This window comes from Brienomyrus brachyistius, chromosome 3 (assembly GCF_023856365.1).
Source record: "Brienomyrus brachyistius isolate T26 chromosome 3, BBRACH_0.4, whole genome shotgun sequence".
Taxonomy (NCBI): Eukaryota; Metazoa; Chordata; class Actinopteri; order Osteoglossiformes; family Mormyridae; genus Brienomyrus; species Brienomyrus brachyistius.
In genome coordinates, this window is record NC_064535.1 from 26,504,530 (window position 1) to 26,525,932 (window position 21,403).

Below are 21,403 nucleotides of genomic sequence, written 5' to 3' on the forward strand. Positions count from 1 at the left end.
TGACTGTGGTGCCCACACCCTCCATGGCTGCTCTGACATTTGTGGGCTTTCTCCTGAGGCTGAGGTGTCACTGTCCAGGCCATCCATCCAGCAGAGTTGGCAGCTACGGCAGGTGATCGCGGCTGGTTCGTGTGAAGTGATCTGGGGCCATTTTCAGGGCCAGCTACAGCTATACACAAATAAGGCGGTTCAAGACTCAAGAATTCAGCGCATTGGTACCACACTTAAAAAAGTTCCACAGGGCACTAATATTATCTGCATTGTGGAGGGAGTGAAATGTTCAATCTTCTTGGCAAAGAGGTCTCCTAAGTGAAGCTTTACCTAGGGCCACTGAAAAGGAAGCATCGGCTCTTATCTGGGAGAACGTTCTGGCCTGATGAGAGCTGGAACTGGACAGCTGGAGATGGCAGGTGATGGGTGAGAGGTGCCGTACAGGGGAGGGTCACATGTGTGTCAAGGGCTTGCTTGGTTCCAAAATGTGCTGGAGAGCCTCATCCACCTGAAGGTAGGCTTGAGGAAACATCACTGCTTGTGACAGACAGCATGTGGATACGTAAGCACAGGACCAGTTGCACAAGGACATGCATGTGTGCTGCGATGATGAAGCCCCCCCCCCTCCCCCCCCCCCCTTGTCCTCACAAACCGCCTCCTGGAATTTTACTGGTGGTGCTTCTCTTTGGCCCCATCCACACATCCTGGAATTTGTGGTGTTCAACACCCTGAGATTTGGGGAGTTCCGTTCGGTCAGGGTTTGCGATGTGGATGCTGGAGCGCAGCGCAGTCGTTAATGGGCTGGGCGATGATCAAAAGCTGCCCCCGTTTTCCATGCCTAATGATTTGTATAATGAATGATCGTCGTTCTCATGAAGACGGATGACGTGCTGGGAAGCGCCGTTGCGAGCAGCCAGGTCTCTTATTCTCCCTTAATCTGACCCATTCGTCTACAGCTTTTGGCCTGCCGGTTATAGACAGGTCTGGAAGAAGCCAATCTCCCATCGTCGTGATCTGCGACGCACGGCGCGCTGGGCCAAAGCGGTTCCCTTAGCGACTGATCCCGTGGATGCCTCTCTACACCACATCCCAGTAGAAATTATCTGCAGAACATTTCCCATTGTGGAAAAAACTGTTCTTTATCTCAAAAGGTTCCATTTCTCTGCTTATAGGATCTGTGCAACTTGTGTATCTATTTCTTTCTGTTTACAGTTGTTATCCAGGGGTATCACCCAGTCCAAATCAGATACACTCTGTCTATGCGACATCCTGCCCTCACCTGTATCACTCACACATCCAGAAGAACACATTCTGTTGATAGACTACCGTGTGAGAACGTGGTCTTCCCATGGAGATCTAAACAGAATCGATTTCACCATAATAATTGTTATTTATTCAGTTTTACTAACTGATTGTGTGTATATATGTATGTGTATCAAAAGTGTGAATGTGAGAATGGTCTTATCAGTGATATGCTTTCCCCAGCCACCTCTGTACATTGGAAGCCATCCTGTACAAACAAGGTGAAGGTGACCTTGTTCTCACTGAAAAAAGAGCTTGGAATTCAATGTGATCTTACGTGTCATTAAACTCTCATGATCAAAGTCCTCCAGACCAGTGTCCTATTAGCTGGTTCAGAAAACGTGATTTGCTGTTAATCATTGTAGGCTGTTGTTGTCACTCAGGTACAAATATGCTTGCATTTAATGTCAGGATTGGAGGAACACTGCACTGAAACGCTGGGCATGGTGGTCTGTTGGTATTTATTGCATTCGAGCGGTTTTATGAGTCCAGGTGAGTAATTAAAAACAGTGGATTTCAGGGGTGGATGCATTCGGTTCTGACTGGCCGTTTGTCAGGACGGCACTGTGAAATGACAAATTTTCCCGGTCGAGCCGACTGATGGAACTCTTCTCACGTTCCACATGACTCCGCTCCACTCCGTTCCGTATAATGTTCAGTGCGTCAGATCGCTATTGACGAGGCCGTGCGCGGGCCAGGAAAGCCAAGGACATTACACTGGGGAGACCGTTAAGAAATGCTAATTTGCTTTATTGATATCCATAAGATCGATTGATCACATGCTGAACTCCCACGGAGTTTAATGAGCGTTAAAGTAATGAGTGAGAGGAGAATGAATAAGCTTTTATATCTCACGTCAGACGTGATTTAATGAGATCATCTCTGCATGCAGTATGGCTTAATTAAGTCTATCTCTAATTAAATAAATTCATTCTACAGTACAGGCAAAATAAACTTATTTTTAATAAGTGTAAACAAGGACTAATTAGAATTAAGAGAGCATGGTTTTAGCACTGGCGTACGAGACACGGGCTTTATTAAAATACACCAAGACTCTAAAGACTCCTTTTTCTCCATCTGCTCTTTGCCTCTTCCTACCTCCAGTTCCATTTCCCCCAGCTGACACTGATGAATTGACTCGTTTCTCAGACCGTGAGGTGAGGAACCCTCTGTGACTAGTGTCAGCTATGTGCTCCTTCATAGCTTGACTCTGTGCCTGAAACGAAGGTCTCATATCAGTCAGCAATCTGCAGGTAAAACTGCAAGCGATGGCTTCTGCAATATCTGTCATCATTTGACGTACGTGAATAATAATCATCCAGCCACCTTCTAAATGCTTATCCTGGTCGAGGTCACAGGAACACAGATGCCTGGACTTCTTGGGAATGATGGAGAATGACGTGAGTCTTGATTGGCAGACAGTAGTTGAACCCAAACTGTAATTCCTCCTGTTGATCTTCTGTCCTCTTATCCAGTGCTAGGTCTCTGTGAACAGTTATCTTTGCTTGCAATTGGTTTTGAAGACAAATGTGTATCCAGCATCATACTTCACCTGGCTGGAGTCTGGCACTCTGGCTGTGAGCTGCCTCCACGGGTTGGCTTGTATAGAGCAGGTTCCATGCTGGGTCTTCTAGTCCTCACAAGCTTCTCCCTCCTATCCTCTCAAATAAAGTCCTCATGGGCTGCTCTGGAGGGAGAGACCAGCAAAGTCTGGGCACTTGGATCCATCTCTGTTTTACTCATTCATCCTGCGGTTGCCTTGAGACACATAGAGCACATAAAAGAGCGTAAACACCTCTTTATAGAAATACATTTAGCACTTTACATGTCGTCTAGGTGACTCATTTTCTATGTTATGATTGACTCAACACTGTTAACAGCTTTAGCCTGGTCATTGCTTTTCTATTGAATAATGCAGATTCAACCAGAGTGTTGACGACCTTTGAAATTGCACATCACGAGAGAACTTACTCTGAACTGTGATTTTTGACACAATAATTTACCCTGCCACCTTTGCTAAGACCTTTACGTAGTTTGTAGAGGCAAGACGACATTCGGCTTCTTGAAAACGATGGCTTTTGGTATATGGTCACTGTGGAGACACAGATGGTTTCGTCAGTGTTTTTGCAAATGTACCTTATACGTGGAAGAAGTTCTGGTTGGTCTTGTTCAGTTGGTCCCAGCATGGCACACATCAGTGTGATGGCAGAGCCTGATTAATGTAAGCCTGAAGAAGAAGTGAAGTAGACCTCCGTTGGGGAGAGCGGAAAATTGCTGACTTTGAACTATCGAGTGGTCGCTCCTTTTCATTATTCAATATCATTTATTACCTATTTTGTTATTATCATTATGCTACATGCTAGCACACAAGACAGCTCCGGCCAGGCAGATGTGGTGCTGCCAAGCAGTATCTGGAGATGACATTAGCCTCTTTTGTGTTTCTTCCTACTTGTATCATCTTTTTTTCTTTACTAAGTACCCATGTGGACTGTGAAATGGATTTCTGTGGTTGGGGAAAAGAAGCTTTGCTCAGTCACCCAGAGGTCATAGTCTTGCATGCTGCATCTAACCTTCCCCTCTCAAAGATGGTCTCCTACGGTTATGATTCTGGAGGAAACGCACACTTGAAATATGTGGTGGTGCCACTTTAACAATATCCGCACTTGTCGACGTTGCGTGCATTGTGACTTTCCATTCAGCTGGATTCCTCTTTTATGGCCCCAGTACTGACCGCTTGAGGATGTCCCTTTGACTTCCGTGCATTAAATAACTATGTAAATAGCAGATTTCAAGATGCTGACGGGTTACCCCATATCACCATTAATGTTCTGCTTGGTTTTGGGTAACACATAACTCATTCCCAGTAAACTCATTCTTGTTATACCGATGAATAAACACTCTTGTGGGGATCATTTTCTTTTCTACTTTCCCAAAAATACGGTTCCACTGGACCCAGTATCTCTTATGCACATGCATAAACACGTCAAAAACGTTCATTGCTGGTAAATTTTTGTGTAGCTAAAATACACAAACATTATTACCTATATATAGAGATAAGATAGAACATGCAAGATCTGAAATATTGCTTGAAATCTGAGTCGATAAAGACTTGATAATTCATTTGTCTTCATCAGGAGGGGTGTTTATCAAGTGTTCCTGGGACATTTTCCTTTCTTTCTTCTCCCGAAGTTAATCTAAAGGTATTTTACGTGGGAAGAGAAGATGAGACTGATGATCGTAATTCATAATGTGACCTTCTGTGAATGGTTTCATTATATGGTAACTGATAGTCTGTCTAACCTGCAGGCTTGACCCAAGGGGGAGAGTAGGCTTGATGGAGTCTGCTCGGCCCGTCCTGATGTATCATGTTCAAAGGGGCCCGACGGCAGATCGAGCTCGCTACACGTGTCTGAGCACATCTGACGTACGTGGTGCGCCTCGTGTGCCCGGTGGCTCTTGACTACACGCCAACATTCTAGGGAAGTCCGTGGATTCGGGAGTGAATTATTCAAAATGTCGACAGGCCGTAGTATTTTTTTCCCGGCCCCATGCAGTAAAGCTAGAGGTGGGGGAGATGGGGTCGCTGGGCCGGGAATAATGCTGGTGGGGCCTTTCCCACAGCCCCTGCAAGAATGTCGACGTTTCCATTAAATCCCGATCTGTTTAGCTAGCAGTTTTGGTCACCCGACCGCTTTTCCAGCGCTCAGTGCGGTCTTTTTACAGCTCCTATAAAAGGTCGGAGTTTTCTTTGAGGCCGTCTTCCCGTTCCTGCCAAGAGCCACAACAGATGTGCATCCCCCGACCCCCCTCCTCTCCATTTTGTTACTCATTACAAATTGCCATGTGCCATCCTCTGCGAATCCGGAACAGAAAACAAGCGCTCTCCTGTCATTAAGAGTTCGACGTTAGCTGTTGTTTTCCCATACTGGGACGATGACTTGTTTTCTCCTATTTTTGTTCTATGCAGAAGAAAATACTGGATTATACAAGCTTCCAATATACTATCAAAGGGGAACCCATATGGTATCACTCAACGTGCGGTTTTTAAATCAAATACGGGTGTTTATGTTCTGATATTGATTAATTGTAGGAAATCATACTGTTATACAAGTGGTTTCCAATTTATTTCCATCTTGGAGTGAATCTGACGGCGGGTTTTTCACCGACCGACCGGTGTCTGGTTTGTCGTCCGAACACCTGTGTGCACGTGCTGCGGGCAACAACCAACTTTGAATATGGGGATCAAAAATATGTAACACATTGAACATCAGTTAGTGGTGCGTGTTATGGCTGCTGTAATGAATGCACTGGCCATGATGCTGTTTTCTGGGATGGAGGGGGAATGGTGGATCTCCTGAGCTCTTTGGTTTGGACGCTGATGCTTTCACTGCATCTGCCAGGTCTTATGACCATCTAGCTGTCCTATAAGTAGGTCAACCCAGCACGGCACTTCTTGTGTTAACTAAGGAAAGACCCCAGCAGTTCTAATTGGCAGGGAAACATGCATTCTCCTATAACACTCAGTCTGGAGGAGTTATGATGAAGTTCTACATACCTCTGTGTCCCTCACAGACCAGAGGTTGAAAAAGAATGAGCAGAGCTGTTGAAAACGGAAGTCAAACTGCAAGGTGGCTGGACTGGCCGCACCTCCACATCTACAGACCGGTGAAATGAGAAGGTGTTTCCTGACATGTCATTGCCGATATGTAGTTTGGTGCAAACTACATATCTTTGGTGCAAAGATCTTCCGTTCATCCAACCATCTTACAACAGCTTATCTAGTACAGGGTCACAGTGTCCAATCATTCAAGAATATTCAAAACAAACATACCCAGTCTGAAGATGTATGTAGGGATATGTAATCCAGTATTGTATAATCTTTATAAATAACGTATTTAAAATAGGTCAACATGATCTGCCTGTTTTTTTTTGTATTAACTATTTCACACACATTAAGATGACTTGCTGCATTCCTTTGAAGATTCTCCAAGCCTGCAGCACTGCAGGGGTGTCTCCATCGCCAGCACACTCTTTGTGAAGGACACCCAGCGGGACGATGGCAGCTGAGGACAGGCGACTGTAATGCAGGGCTTTCCGGTCTCAGGTGGGGCCCTGCTGGATGCCTCATCACCTACTTCAGCAAAAAAGTGTATCTTGAAGTCCTTCTGGGAGGAAGCATCTGCTGAGTAACTAAAAGTAGATGCACAGTGAAATGAGACACGTACGAGCCAATTCCTCAGGGTTAGAGTCTCTGCAGTTGTCCTAAAGGAGTCGATGACCAGCAGTGATTTTCTGTGTCTCCTGGATTTCCACCGTCCAGATCTATAGAAACGCAACTGATAACACTGATGTATAACATTTTACATTTACCTGACACTTTTGCCGAAAACAACTGGGAATGTTTACAATTTGTGAATGCTCCCTCAGAATTAAGCTTTTTGCTATTGCCTTTGTGCTATTAGCAGAATGCTGTGATTCCTGAGCTGCAGGATTCTTTGGGGCACGTTTAGTTAGCATGCATTTGCTTAGTATACATAAGCGTGGCTTCAGATAAGAGTTGCTGACAGGCAGCATGGACAGTGAGGAATCAGGGCTTCCTGTTGTCCTAAAGCTGAAGCAGAATTCTTGTCCTGACTGTCAGTACGTTTACATGCACACTAAGAAAATCGAATTATTGTGACTAAAATTGGACTTGTAAACTAGTACATGTAAATATGTTAGTCCGACTGAAATCGTACTAAATCGAATTTCTCTTTCTCGGACTATGCAATTCGGAGTCAGCTTACTCCGGCATGTATACGTCCAATCGGATTCAAACTGGCCTAGGCGCTCTGCACATGCTCCTCAGTTTTTCCCTGGGCTTTGGCCCGGAAGACACAGAAGAAGCTTCGAGCATAGCAGAGGATGTCCAGCAAGTACGAAATATACAGCGCTGTACAGCTGTCCAATCCACCGCTGAACTATAAGCCGCCTCTGCACCCCACCAGGTACCATACTTTTGGTACTTCAAAAAGGTACCAAACATATTATAGTGCAGGAGTCAAGCTAAACATTTTTACTCTGTCATAGGGAAAAAAAAACATTTCAAGTTTTGCAATTTTAATGATTTTTCATTTTCAAGATATATTCAAGGAATATGTTTAAAAATCTGTTTAAAATTTACCTCAGCTGCTTTTGCATGAACGCTGAATAAGTTCTCCAAGACAATCAGAATCACTTTCATCCTTGCTGTTTAAATCACTCCTAGACGGTTCATGAGGAATTTATGTTGACCTCCTTTTTTGTTTCATAAATACCCCAATATTTATTACAACAAAACCACATTGCAATATTTGAAAAATGTCCAATACCGTGCTGTCATAGTATATTATACTCAGATCTGGTTGATATAACAATCAAAACTTGTGTCACCGATTATTATTAATTCTATTATTTATTTTTTATGTCTGTGATGTCACAGGTTAACCGGAAAAAGCCCAATACTAACAAGCTGAAAGGAGCAATATCGCCACCTGTTGTAGCGGAGTCAGACACAGTCCGGTCAATAAATTGATTCCCCTCCTGTGCAAGTATACTGGAACAAGGACAGCAGTCCGATTAAAAGGCGTAGTCGAGCTATAACCAGAGCCCGACTTAGCTGTGCATGTAAACGTACTTTGTGAGGTCCTACTATTTACGGTGTGACAGACCACCTTGCGGCTGCAGAGGTGTCACGTGCATCAACAGCCGCTCCCTGTGATTAAACAGGCGCATGTATGGAAACTAACCGAAGAGCTTTCTGACACGTGTGAAGTGGCTTTGTGAGTTTGATTCATATCGCGTTTTTACCAGACAGGGTAGCTTTTAATTAGATTTACGCACATGATTTATATGTTGATTGATGAGGGAGCTTGTTGAAGTAGGACAGGTTATCAGAGCACAGGAGATGCAATTTGTACAACCTAATTGCCTCAGGGAGCAGCCTGTTGCCCTTAATGGCTACACTGTCGCATACTGTGGACTCACTGACATTCCCAGACTATGTTCTGCAGCACATAATAAAATGCACATGTTTATCTTACCAATGACATCGTGCTAAGTTGATGATCTGTCATTACCTGGAGTCATCTCCAATGTAGGTGTCCAGCATCCTTTATAAATAATATAAAATTTCATTTTGAACGTTTGTCATTTCAGTTGTCTTTTTTTTTACTTCAGAAAAAGCTCTTAATTTGGGGCAACTAATAGGATTTAGAATATACAGTAAGACACGGTTTGTCCCAAAGGCCCCCCAAACCGGGACATATCAAGCTGATAGTACATGTGACTGGGCCAGAATACTCTTGGATGGACCATGTGCAATTGTGCTTTGCCAGTTAATGTTGTTTTGAATGTCTCCTACAGTCAATGTCTGCAGCTTTGCAGTGGAATTTAATTACTAGGACATGAGAAGCGTATTATATATTCAGGCAAATAAAAAGAAGATCCAGCACACTTCGTGCCATTCGAGAGTTCCTCTTAACTGCTGCTTTCAGCTAGATTCTTGTCCCGTTGTATTAGAATTCTCTTCCATTCAAAGGTAACGAGCATAGACAAGCCAGTTCAAAATGGTTCTCCTCTCATAGCCGCAGATCATTGATGCATCTCAGTGGGGTCCAGAGTTCCTTGTTATCCTCACATGGTACATGCTTTCACGACCATGTGACGGGCCGTAGCTGAGCTCCACCAGTCCAGATTGCATGCATTAAGCTGTGCTTTTATATCTCCTTTTGATGAAGAAATGTTGTACCCAGTCGTCAATATAACAGGCAGCTTCTGAAACTGCTTTGATATAAAGCTGGAGCCTCTTACGGTGAGTGTGGTAACACTTTGCTCTGATAGGTATGCCCTCCCAGCTATTAGACATGCTTTCCATTAAACACCACAACCGAGTTTATTTTAATGGCTTTCTTATGAAGAACATTTAGCATCCTGGACACTGATGAAGGTGCATGTCCATATCGAACATCTTGTGTGGGACAAGTGTTGAAATTCTGACACGGGGGCAATAGTGGAGGTGGCAAGACACTTTGAACCGGAGCTCGACCCCCTCGTCTACCTCTCAGAAGGAGAATCAGGCCTTGCTGGCTTGAGTTTTTCTGGGATTTCAGTTGGGGGGGGAAGGAACTTGTCCAAACAATAAACATGCTTGTAGATGTAGATGCCCTAATGAAATGTGCTTCATTAAATGCCAGAAAAAAAGCTTTATATTATTTTTTTTCTGCTGGAAATGCCCTGTTTTATTTCAGGTCTCTGTTTTCCATCTCCTCAGGGAGAAACTAGGTTATATTGTTTCTTTATGTTAGGTTCGATCGCATGCTAATGACTGCAGTGTTGAGTTGATTAACTTAACACTTTCAGTATGACTGCATATGTGAAGCACCAACTGCAGCACCATCTAGGATAAATCTGCTTCTGAAAAAATCCTTCAGCAAGTTTAGTGTCGGAAATAAAAACTTATGTCTCGCTTTTGAAATAATTCATCCCTAAGGATATGATTTCGGGCCTTTTTTCTGCTGGGAAAAAGTCCACGGACTTCCTTTGGCGAAGTTTCTCAGTGAAGCAATCCTTGTTTTGTGTTCTCGTTTTTATATATATATTTATATATATCAGCAAATGTTGCACAATGTATAATTTTTCCACTGACGCCTGTCTTGTTTTCACATCAAGAACAGCCCATAAATATAAAGGACACATTTTCGGAGGTCTTCGCATTTTGTTTCCAGAGACCCGTTTGAGGGACCCCACCGAGGAACGGATACGAGGTACAGTCCACTGTGTGGAAATCTATCGCAGATTTGCAGCTTCTATGACAGCATCTTGTCTGCGCTGCCCAAAAAAGATGTTTCGGCGTGTGAGAGGGGCAGGGTGTTGCGGGCATGCGTGTGTGTGGGTCCTGCTGCAGCTGTGCAATCTGCAGCAATGCATTATTACCGTGCATATCGCCAACCTGATAACCGTTATACAAAGGCGTGATCAGTGGCGCCAACTTGATCCTGATTGTTTGGGCATGTCAAGTGTGGTGATGGGCTGGGTTGAGTGAAGGGAATGTACAGGTAAGAGATTAACAAACAGCCAGGTCTGTAGCTCTGAAAATTCCTGCAACCTTGCAGCGACTTCTGTTGCCAGCATCACATCCGGACACAGGTTCGAAGAAGGGTTAGGGATACAGTAGGATCCCAGAGGTCTATATGCAGCAAGTCACGCTTAAAACTGAAACACAGGTGTATGTTGTATAATTTATATGGTCTAAAAAATGACTTTGGGCTGTAAGCCACATAGCAGAGGAGCCGGCTATGGATTCCTACCTCTTTCCTCTGTCTGTGATGCTCCTCAAGGCACACAGCAGATGTCCCACAGAGCTCCCTGCTTTGGTAACAGGTGAAATTGGGTTCATATCCTTACCTAATGTCCTTCAACTAATTCTTTCAACACTCATTTCAATTTTGGAGTAGAAGGAATTCCATTGATTGGGTTTTCAACAGTCTCTCTTGCGTTATTATTAGTGAATAAAGTAATAAGCCAGTTTTCTCGTATTGTTTTGTTTGTGGAATCTGTGAGTCCCGGATTTCACATAAAAAGGCGGAATGATTTGAGTAGCGCATATCTGTGTGAGAAGCCGGTGGGGTGTCTCTTCCCAGCCCCCTCCTCTGTGGCACACAGGGATCGGCATCAGCGGCTAGTTGTCACTATTATCATGGGGGGGGGTTTGGCGCTTGGCTGAAATTGCCGGGAGCGCTGGCAACAATTAACGTCCATCTCATAACAAAGCATCCATCTCTTTGGGGAGGAGGGCCGGTATGGGTGGAGACAGGAACGGATTAACAGGACCAAACCAGGTCTGCCAAGGACGTTCTCCTGGAAATCAAAACATCCCCACCCATAGAGAAGAAGGAATGTTTATGAGTATTATCTGCTGTTTATCTCAAGGCTTCAAGGGATCACACTTTCAGCTCAGTTATTCGCGTACCTGCACTCTCGGAAAAGGCAGAACGTATGTAAAAACATATCTGAAATCTATCTGGATGGGGGGAGAGGTTTTGTGTGTGTGTGTGGGTGGGATTGTGCTTAAGGCTTATGAACTGAAGAGATTGAAACAACTTGTGTTTAACAAATTATTACTTCCTGACATTTGGAAAAAGGGAACCCGGTCCGATCAGGATGGAGGTAAATCAGTTTCAGACGCGACCGCAAAGTCGCCTTTGATGCTCGGCCGATGATGGGTCATCACACGTGCCAAATCATGCGTCGTGTCAGCGCATGGACAGCGGCTAATTTTATTAAGCTTCATTTCGGTCTGGTGTCCCTGAACAACCCCAGGCAACTGGGAAGCCGCAGTAGGACGTGCATCAAAAGGAGAGAAGAAAAAGAGTAAATAATGAGGCCGTGGTGACGTCCTTAGTTTATGTGGCTGCTTTCTGACTTTCCCTGCAAAAGGGTTTCCTGTGTCACTGTTGGTGGAATGGAAAGGATACGTCCGCCTTGTGACCCTGACAGATCTGTACGGTAAATACTGGCTCATCAGAATGCGCTCTGTTCATATATTTTGGATGCCGGTCTTCATGATGCATTTTATTTATTTAGCAAACGCTTTTATCCAAGGTGACGTACAATTGAGAAAGCAACGTCAGACACTTCCTGGTTCAATTGGAGGCGAAGGGCTTCGATCAAGGGCCCAACAGCGAAATTGCTCTGCCGACTGTGGGGTTCAAACCAGCAACCTTCTGGTCACAGCGTCATAACCCGACGATATGCGAGGTCAATGAATCGCAGGCACTTTCTCCAAGTGAAAGTGCATGTTCTCATAGTTTCACCAGCAGAAGCAAAGTGAAGGTTGCTGGCGTGTCTATTTCTTGGTGCCTCTTGTTTCCATTTCCCACTCTTGGCCATGGTGACACTAAACTACTCTCTGCTCGTTTAATAGCTACTCACTATTTCAACCCTTCTCCACCTCATATTGTTGTTACTACTTGCAGAATGACACCCAAGAAAGGAGCAGTTTGATTATGGTCGTAACTTGTAATTCATGCTTTGCACAAGTGACCTGCGATGATGAACGATTGTTTGCCGAACATCTGCTTGTTGGACATGCTCCTGTCTCCCGTGGGGATGAGTGGTTCCTCGCAGCATTGTGCTTACTGGGATGATTTTCAGTCCGTTGCCATCGATCCTTGGCTGACAGTCCATCGCTCAGTGTCTCACGGACGGCTATAGGACGATTTAATATCGCAGGAGAAATCTGTCAGCACGGATACGTGACAGATAGCATCTGGGAGGAAGAGACGTGGGCTTTTTGAGAAGAAGCTGTCATTTACTTATGTCGAACATGCCCCCGTCTTCTTTTTCCTCCACTGTAATCGTCTTCGAAAAAAGGGATTACGCAGATTTGTGATAAAACCGGTTTATGTGACTGGAACTTTGCTGAAGGGTGAAATTTACCGCGTATCTTGTTCCTATTACCATTCTTCAAATGCTAAAGTGGGAGGATGCTTTCCCTTCTATACTTTGCTCATGTTTTATCTTGCGCCTGATAATTAACATAAAAATAAGCATGGAAAGTTGGGAGTGTTTTAGCGGTAAGTTGACCATAAAAGTTGACTCCATCACACTGTTCCAAGAACCATAAACCTGAACACAGAACTTAATCCCTCCCTTAATACATTTTTCCGGAAGTCCATATTCGGTTTCCTTCCCTTGTTTGAAGTATAATCCATCCATCCATTTTCCAAACCGCTTATCCTACTGGGTCGCGGGGGGTCCCGAGCCTATCCCGGAAGCAATGGGCACGAGGCAGGGAACAACCCAGGATGGGGGGCCAGCCCATCGCAGGGCACACTCACACACCATTCACTCACGCATGCACACCTACAGGCAATTTAGCAACTCCAATCAGCCTCAGCATGTTTTTGGACTGTGGGGGGAAACCGGAGTACCCGGAGGAAACCCCACGACGACATGGGGAGAACATGCAAACTCCACACACATGTGACCCAGCCGGAGATTCGAACCTGGGGGAAGTATAATGATAACAGATATAACGATAGCTAAGGCACAAGTGGAATAAGTCTCACAATCACTTGCTTTGTAGGCAATAATTTTCAATGTGGCTCCTTTTCTGTGTTCAGGCCATTATGGGTTTATCAGGAAAACCTTTTGGATGGGGAAGTAGGAGGAAGTCAACATGAGAAGCTAGAGAGATTCTGTACTCGTTTCTGCAGCTAGCTTAGTACAAAAGGTTCTCCTTAGAGGTAACCAAAGACTTCAGCTCCAAGCTCTCCAGCTCCCAGCCCCAGACTGCAGCACACAGTGTTGGCTTGGCAGTTCTGCTAAAGCCATGTAATGATATACTGTCACCCAGCTAATCCACTTAGTGACAAGTCCTACAGCCCAGAAAACAGCTTGGCTTGGGGGATCGGGGCTGCACTGCAGTGTGACATCCTGCATCCGTATACCTGTAAGTGCGCTGATATTTACTAGCAGAGCATGAGCTGGGCTGAGTTGAAGACAAGTACAACAATAGTATCAAAAAATGTATCATGACGTCACAAAATTGAGAAAGCAAGTGTTGCTTTTGCTGCTAGTAATATATTCATATTTAAAATCCATCCATCCATTTTCTGAAACCACCTGTCGTATTCAGGGTTGGGGGGGAGGCAGACATATTTAAAATTTTATTTAAATATGCATACACTAGACGTAAATTTAGGATTTTTTTGTACTATGTATCTTTAAATGGTACATTTGAATTTAGTCAATAGATCATGTTTAATATGTGAAAAGACAGTCTTTTTCTGCTTTGAAGTGCTTTAGAGGCCATCTCTAAGAGGTTTGACATGCCAGTGCTGACCCCGTTGAGGGAAGTTTTCGGTGTACTGTATCCAGGACGTCCCGACAACAGTTCCAGAGACCTGTGAGTGACCTATTCCCCCTACTGTACCTACCGCAAACATTCGGGAAATGATTTTATCCTCTGCTGTTTGTTGGTTCCTCGCTGTACAGGAGTTGCCGTTGTCTCCGCATGTTTTCTCCAGCATATGCGGATCTCAGAACGTTTCTTCCCAGTGATCTTGCTGACTAACCACAGCCAGGCTCCCTGGCCGCTGGCTACGCATTTATCTGGAATTGCTATTGATGCATCTGGGGAAAAAATTGGTTATGCAGATATAATGACTGCTGGGGTCTGAATTGAAACTTTTGGTTTCCCTTCATTTACTTCCTGAGGTTTTCTTGTTATTTTGCTTATTTATTTTTTGTCATTATACTTGGCGGTTGGTCGTCTATGAAACGTTTAAAGCTTGAAGTCATTGTAACGTTTTTTCTTCGTATCCTCAAGCAGCATGTATTTAGTCGTCTCGGGACTTTATTGTGTTTCCTAAGTTTCTTTTCATTTTGTTTATTTATATATTTTTTCTTTCTGCCATTTGAACAACCTTTCAGAACCAGGACTTGGGATTTGTCTGAATTAACATTCATAGCTGGAAAACATGAGCGATTTCATATTTGCGGCAATTTCACAGCTCGGTGACTCCAGCACTTTTCTGCAGGGTGAGGCTGGTCTCCGGCTCCGCTGAGGTTTGATGATCTCCAGAGGGTTTGGTCACTCTTCCCCGAACTGTCTCCCTCGCTTGCCCAAAGCTTCAGCGGCCTCCAGTTGTCTCTATGTCGTTAAAACACTTCCTCTCTGCCCCGTTTCAGAAGTAGTGAGCGTTACAGTACGGTGGAATTAAATCGCCATGATATTTAGCATTCCGCCCCAGAAGTCTGATCGCTTTTGTTTGGATGAAGAGCTCAGTAAACATTCTCACAGGGGTAGAGATTTCAATAGTCTATAAAATGTTTTCTTGCCTCTTATGGATTAATATATGTGCAAACAGTATGACCAAGAGGGCTGCTTGTCTATTAGACAGCATAAAAAAGGAATTTAGATCACTAGAATTAATTTGTTTTTCAGTTGTTAACCTAGCCAAATGTTGCTGTAGTATCACAATCTATTTAGAGACACTTAAGGAGGATAAGATGTAATAGCACTGTATAATAAAGCAGATGGATGAAGTGTCTGACTGCTGTTTGTGCTGAGAATAGCAGAGGCATGTGTATCAGTGCGACAGAACGAGAGGCTGCGATGCATTCCTTCCAGATAAGTAAGGAAGCTCTAAAGGAGGAATTACAACTCGCCTTTGGGAAAGCCAGGAAAATCCGAGGGATTTGTCGGGGTCAGCACCTACTCCACAGGGGTCACTTATAGGCCATACAAGGTACATTCAGTCCTTATATTATTATATGCCTTTATTTATGGTTTGGTTCTCTCTTTGTCACAGAAAGAGTTATGGGGTCTGTGTCCGAGTTGCTGTCAACTCATTTGTTTTTTTTTACCTTATTGAGAAATGTAGGCGTTTGATGTTAATCACCTGCAGTTACTTGCTGTTGTGTGTCTGTGGCTGTGGAAGCTCCCTTCGGAGCATGCTGCCCTCGGCGTTTCAAGTACGGACAAGCCGCTTGATGTTTTTCACGGATCTGTCACATTTTTGAAGAAGATCCCAAGCTTATCCTCGTGCAAATATAGGGCAGACGTTGAAAATCGGGCTGCGTTGCTGCCAAACACACCCGGGGGGCTGAGATGGTCTCACGTGTCAGGTATCTTCCCGAAAACCAAGTTCACACCCTCTCAGGTTTGCACGCTCTGTTTCTCTCTCTCTCTCTCATTTTTTTTTCTCCCCACCAATCTTTCGATAGACTTCTTCCAGATCACTATGCTCACCACATTTATTTAATATCAAGCTGCTCATTGGGCTTTACAGGTCAGCATTTGTTTTATGTGGCTTTTGAGAATCAGAGATAGCTAAACACTTGGCTCATTGAAAAGACCTTACATAGATAAATAGTAATAAGAAATACTTTTATATGCTGTTTGTTTCTTTATTGACTTCTGGAACACCAGTAGTTATTGATTGCATACAGCTGTGGAGCTCCATCGCATTTCAGTAAACCTCTGTCCCCTGTGGCAGAGTGGTAGCTCTGAGGCTCGGGATCTGTGCCACGAGCTGGAAGGTGATTGGTTTGAGTCCTGATAATGCTACCAGTGATCCTACTCCTTTGGGCCATTGAACAAGCCCCTTAACCTGCAATTGCTTTGTCCTAGGTATGATTTTAATCTACATCCAGGCCTACAAGGAGGTCCTCCAGCTTGGGGGTTGGTTGTAGGATTGACGCTCCAGCCACTGGGGAAAGAACTAACACTGGTCCATTCAAACTAGTGTGGTGCTGAGGTGTCACTCACTGTGCGGTGGTCATCCCTGAGGTGGTTTGTCATGTGGTGGCTGCAGCAATGTGCTGTAATCAGCACTCGCCCTCTTACCTTCTGCCCCCTGTAGGCTTTTCAGAGGCATGTCTAGAAATCTAGTAATGTAACTGAACTTGGGCCCAACCATGGATGTGCTTCATATCGTAGGTAGAACTTTCTCGGTTCTTTCCTTCATCATTTCACAGAAGCAGAGTCCTGGGAAACAATGCTAAGCTTCCACTCCCTTCTCGGTTGAAGCTGCTGGGCACGGATCTTAAACCCAAAGTCCTCAAACTCCGGGACACTCTATTCCTGTTGACTGAGGTGAAATGGTGCCGTCCTGCCAACTGCAACAGTGCCCTGGCCAGGAATCAAGTGTACAGACCCAGCGCCGTGCCAAGTACAATAAGCCAGCGTGAAAAAGTGCAAAATTGTGTGCAATTATTGCACGTATAGTATATTTTAATTCCTTTACAGTTAAGCAAACATATTGCTCTGAAGGCCTCGGTGCTTAAACAATTTCTCTTGGCTGAGGAGCCTGCAGAGATGAATCCTGATGGTGTTTCTGGCGAGGAGTTTGCTCCCTTTTATATGACCATAGAGGATTTACCTCCGCGGCACTGACAGAGTTAAATCTGCTCCACTCCAAAGTTGGTTTAAATCCACTCATTAGGATAATCCCACCATATTCCGCTGATATGAAATACTTTAATCCTATTATATTTACAAGAGAGATTATGAAATTTTCTCTAAATCGAGTTTTGCATAGATTTCGCAATGTATCCTGGGGTAAGTATGCATTTGACGAGCACCCATCTTGAGTGGCGTCTGTCTCCACATCCCATCGGATATGAGAGCATTACCAGATTCATCTTCAGAGCGTCTGCTGGCCCAAGGAGATGCGCCAGTTGGGACTTTACGTCTCCCTTAAACCCCCTGCCAACTTCTTGGACTGCGGGAGTCTTTCTTGAGATTCAAATGGGTTTTCCTGGGAGCGTGTCTTGGCCGGGTGCACCGTGCTGCACTGCATTCAGCATGATTCCGATAGCATCACGCACAGCTCGTCCACCACAAGAAGCTCATACCTCCTTCATCTATCTCTTCTTCTGCTATTGTCTTCTTAAAGGGACAAACAAGGATATCGTCACAGCTTCCCTTCCAACATTCCCAAATCGGCTAATTATTGTTTGTCATTCTGCTTATCTGTTTTGTTTTTCAAAAATCATTCATCACTTTGGGGTAACTATTTACATGGCCATTGTATATTTATGCATTGAGGAAATTGACTCTTTTTCAGGACTTGTACTGGTGTCCGGAGGTGCATTTAATTTGCTTTATTTGGTTCTCCTTATAGTTACCTGGTAAAAAGTAAAGCCAAATGTCCCAGATAACAGCAGTCTGTAGCCTTTACTTCTATACTGGCAACTAGCATATTCAAAATTCAATGAATGTTCTGGAAAAGGTGCTGATGTGTTTAAGGGACCATCCAGGCCTGTTATTTATGACACATGTTGTCAATGGGCATTCTGCTTAATGGGCAGCATGTGTAACGGATTAACACCTATTTGAGCATTAACGATATACGACTACTCTCTTATGGTGTGTTAAGAAAAAAGTTAGGGGAACATTTCAGGGAGATGGTGAAGAACATGGTAAATGAGCAGTAGAGTGGTGGGTTGTTCTGGACATTGGTGGCTTAATGGTTAGGGAAGCACACTTGTAATTGAAAAATTGTAGGTTCGAATCCCCAACCAGCATGGTATCTTGAGCAAGGTGCTGCTCCCTGGGCGCTGAATTAGCTGCCCCCTGCTTTGTCACATGTGGCTTAAACGCAGAGGACACATTTCATTGTTGTGTGCTGTGATGTATCAACAATAGCAACTAGTTGTTAAAAAATATATATATTACTATGAGTACATACTGCGAATTATAATTATGAATGAGCAACATAGTGACTTGTTGTAATCACATTAGGTTCCTCTGGCTTCCCCCTCAATCCAAAATGTGTTTTTTTCTGGTCATACATCAGAGAAAAAGTCTGCCAAATTAAATAAATGTGAAGAAGGCCTTAATGACTGGTAATCGTAAACACAATCGCCGCATCTTTCAGTGTAGCCATTGTTGATTGCAGATATCTGAAAAGAATACGGCCAGGAACTTCTGTGCTGTTTTGTCCTGAGGTCTTGGCTGCCTCTGGGTAAACAGGAAACCAAGATAACACCACTCTGATATGATGGGGAGCATCTTATGCCAGAGGCTGCTGAGCGAAGCCAGGAAGGCCGCTGTCCCTGGCTTCAGGGCCAAATCCAGATGCAGAGAGCTAGCAGTGGCTGGCTTGGGGCCACAGGAAGCGGTTCTCATCCTCAGCGCTTCAGGAGAGCCCATAGCTGGGGGCCGGCTCATGACTGCGGGCCGGCTCTGTGTTGGCTTCGGGCCCCTGGATCAGAAGTCTGAGAAGGAGATTTCACAAGGCTGTGGTGGGTTAAAGCATGCGAATATGGCAGTAAGCTAAAGGTAGGGCCTGCCTGATTACTGAGTGGGTTTTCTTGGCCTTGTGAAGTTACATGAATGGGATGCAAATGTGCGTAAAGAGAGGAAGTCACACTGGGTGAGGGCATCTGGAAGCAAACTGGTAATTTAATGAGCACTAGGTTGAGTGCAATGTGTAGAGGGAAATGAGCATAATCTCTAGGGTAGGGCTTTGTAATAAAGGAGAGTGTTACACATCTGGGTCTGTCTCTCGTCAGGGCTGGTGCTGGTTTAAGGTGAAACTAGCCATTGGTGAAGGCTAAATCAGTGTAAGCCAGTCCTTTGTCAATGAGTAACCAGGTTGAATGCGGTCCTTAATCCATCAGAGTCTATGGTTGACCAGCAATTAATCACATATCTTGCTGCTATTGGAATATTTGGGGGGGTGGGGGGTAGTACTGAATTGTGTGTAAGATCAAAACAAGGAAGTTGTAAACCATTTACCGCCCAACCATCATATTTTTTTCTCTATTTTCTTTTTTATTCATAGTTCCAGAGCTGAGGTAGGGCATGACACCTCTGAGCCATCGCTGCTAGACAGAGGAGAAACAGAGTACATAAGAGCCTGACCCTGATCCCTTCACTAGATGTTGCAGTGGACTTTTACACAACTCGTGTTAATCAGCTGTCACTGGGCATTTACGCTTTACCCCCTCATGACTATATCGGGCTTTTCCTCTTAGCAACTGGGCCATGGCTGTTGGCACCAGTGGATGCTTTTACCCTGTATGGCCAGGGGAGTGATTCTGTTTAGTGTTTGTGCGAAGCAGTCAGTGCCAGTGTAAGCCACCTTGGAATGTGGGCAATGCAGAGTCATAACGTTGCGTCTCAACCCCAACGTATTTCTCCAGGCCGAAGAAGGAACACCATTGTTCTCTTAATGTTGATCTGGTGCCGCTGTGCTCTGCTAACCCATTTTGTTGAGGTTGAAGGCTAAAGGTTCTGCCAGACATCGGAAGACATGTAGCTGCATCTAACCTCTGCTCATACCCTGTGTATTTGTTCTTTCTTGGTGGGGGGAGGAGGTTCCTGGTGTGCCCCCAGGCACACATCTGATACCGTGTGGGTCATATCAGGTGATGGTGCTTCTGGGGACTAAGAGACACAAAAGGGGGAGCACCTGTTGTAGGGCAAACTCAGCCAGGCCCTCAGGGTCACCACGTGGCTTCCTTGCATGCCTGGGTTCATATCTCTTGTCGTTCCACAGGCCGATGACTCTTGCCATTGTTTGTTTTTTTTCCGTTAGGGCCAGTCTAGTCTTGTTTCGAGACTATTTATCTCCCAGAGCTATGAGAGTTCTGAGTGATGGTTTGTCACCCTTTCATATATTTAGGCCAGAGTGGGCACCTCTGTAGGGACTGGGTCTGTATCAAGACCAGCTGTTCAAACCAGGAAGTGCATCGAGCAAAGCTTGTTCCATATAAATATCTGGGTAAATTTGGGAAAAGCATAGCAAATTCCAGAGGATGGAATGTGACTCTTGTAGGTCTGGTTGTTTTACACCAGTTTGGTGGTAGGAATGAAGGCTCCTTTCAAAAATCTGTTGAACGTCTGTCATTGAAGTTTGCTGTGAAAATATTCACACAGATATTGCGTTTCAAGCAGAGCGCCGCAGAGTGATGGGTTTCATTGAAGTGCTTGATGGAAGCCTTATGAAAAAAGGTCCTTGGACATTTTTCAGTGGGGCAAATGAATCTGAAGATTGGACATGGTGTCTGGAAACAGGAAGCCCCAGTGCTGTCTTCGTTGATTCTCTGCTGGAGAAGCGAAGCAGGATTTCCATGCAGGAAGCAGGATACACGTTTCATTCCTTGCTATTCTGTGATGTTTACGTTCCCCTGGAGGATGTGTCGCGTGGCTTTCATTCTGCGGCTTCTAGAAGGACATCTTGTCACATTATTTCACTCTAATATCAAATACAAGTTCATGGATTGCAGTTTGGTTTCAAAACATCAGAAAAGATGTCAGGAGATTGCAGAACTTGCATGAAGGTTGGTGTTTCTTCAGAATGGAGCGAGTGGATGTGACGCGACTCGTGTGCTCAAACCCACCAGAAAGGAATGCTTCAGATGTAGCGTGACAGACCACCGCTCAGCCGTCAAGCTTTGTTTTTCCGCTCGACGGGCTGTGCACACAAGAGATAACGCTCTTGCAGCTGGGCAGGTCCTCATGCGTGGGAGGCTTGTTTAAATACCACTGCCCCGTGGGAGCTGACTCTGGGCAGTCACCCCAGCTGGAAAGTCGCGCACCGGCCTGGAGAACGAACGCCTGTGTTGGAATGTT

At 44.7% G+C, this 21,403-nt stretch overlaps 1 protein-coding gene and 1 long non-coding RNA gene across 3 annotated transcripts in view; both read left to right on the forward strand.

Moving 5' to 3' along the window:
• The window catches only part of LOC125738710 (neuron navigator 3-like), a 191,789-nt gene that overhangs the window by 62,732 nt on the left and 107,654 nt on the right, over positions 1 to 21,403 (forward strand). Inside the window, exon 1 of one of the 2 annotated variants that reach the window (XM_049007920.1) lies at positions 9,989 to 10,076. The exons of the other annotated variant lie outside the window; for it this stretch is intronic. The gene's annotated coding sequence lies outside the window, so the exon portion shown is untranslated. Of the gene's footprint in view, positions 1 to 9,988; positions 10,077 to 21,403 lie in introns of those variants that run through there. 2 annotated transcript variants of the gene reach the window in all.
• LOC125738712 (uncharacterized) lies at positions 1,665 to 8,458 on the forward strand. Its single transcript, XR_007396885.1, has 2 exons — positions 1,665 to 1,785; positions 6,275 to 8,458. It is a non-coding gene; the product is annotated as an uncharacterized LOC125738712 (long non-coding RNA).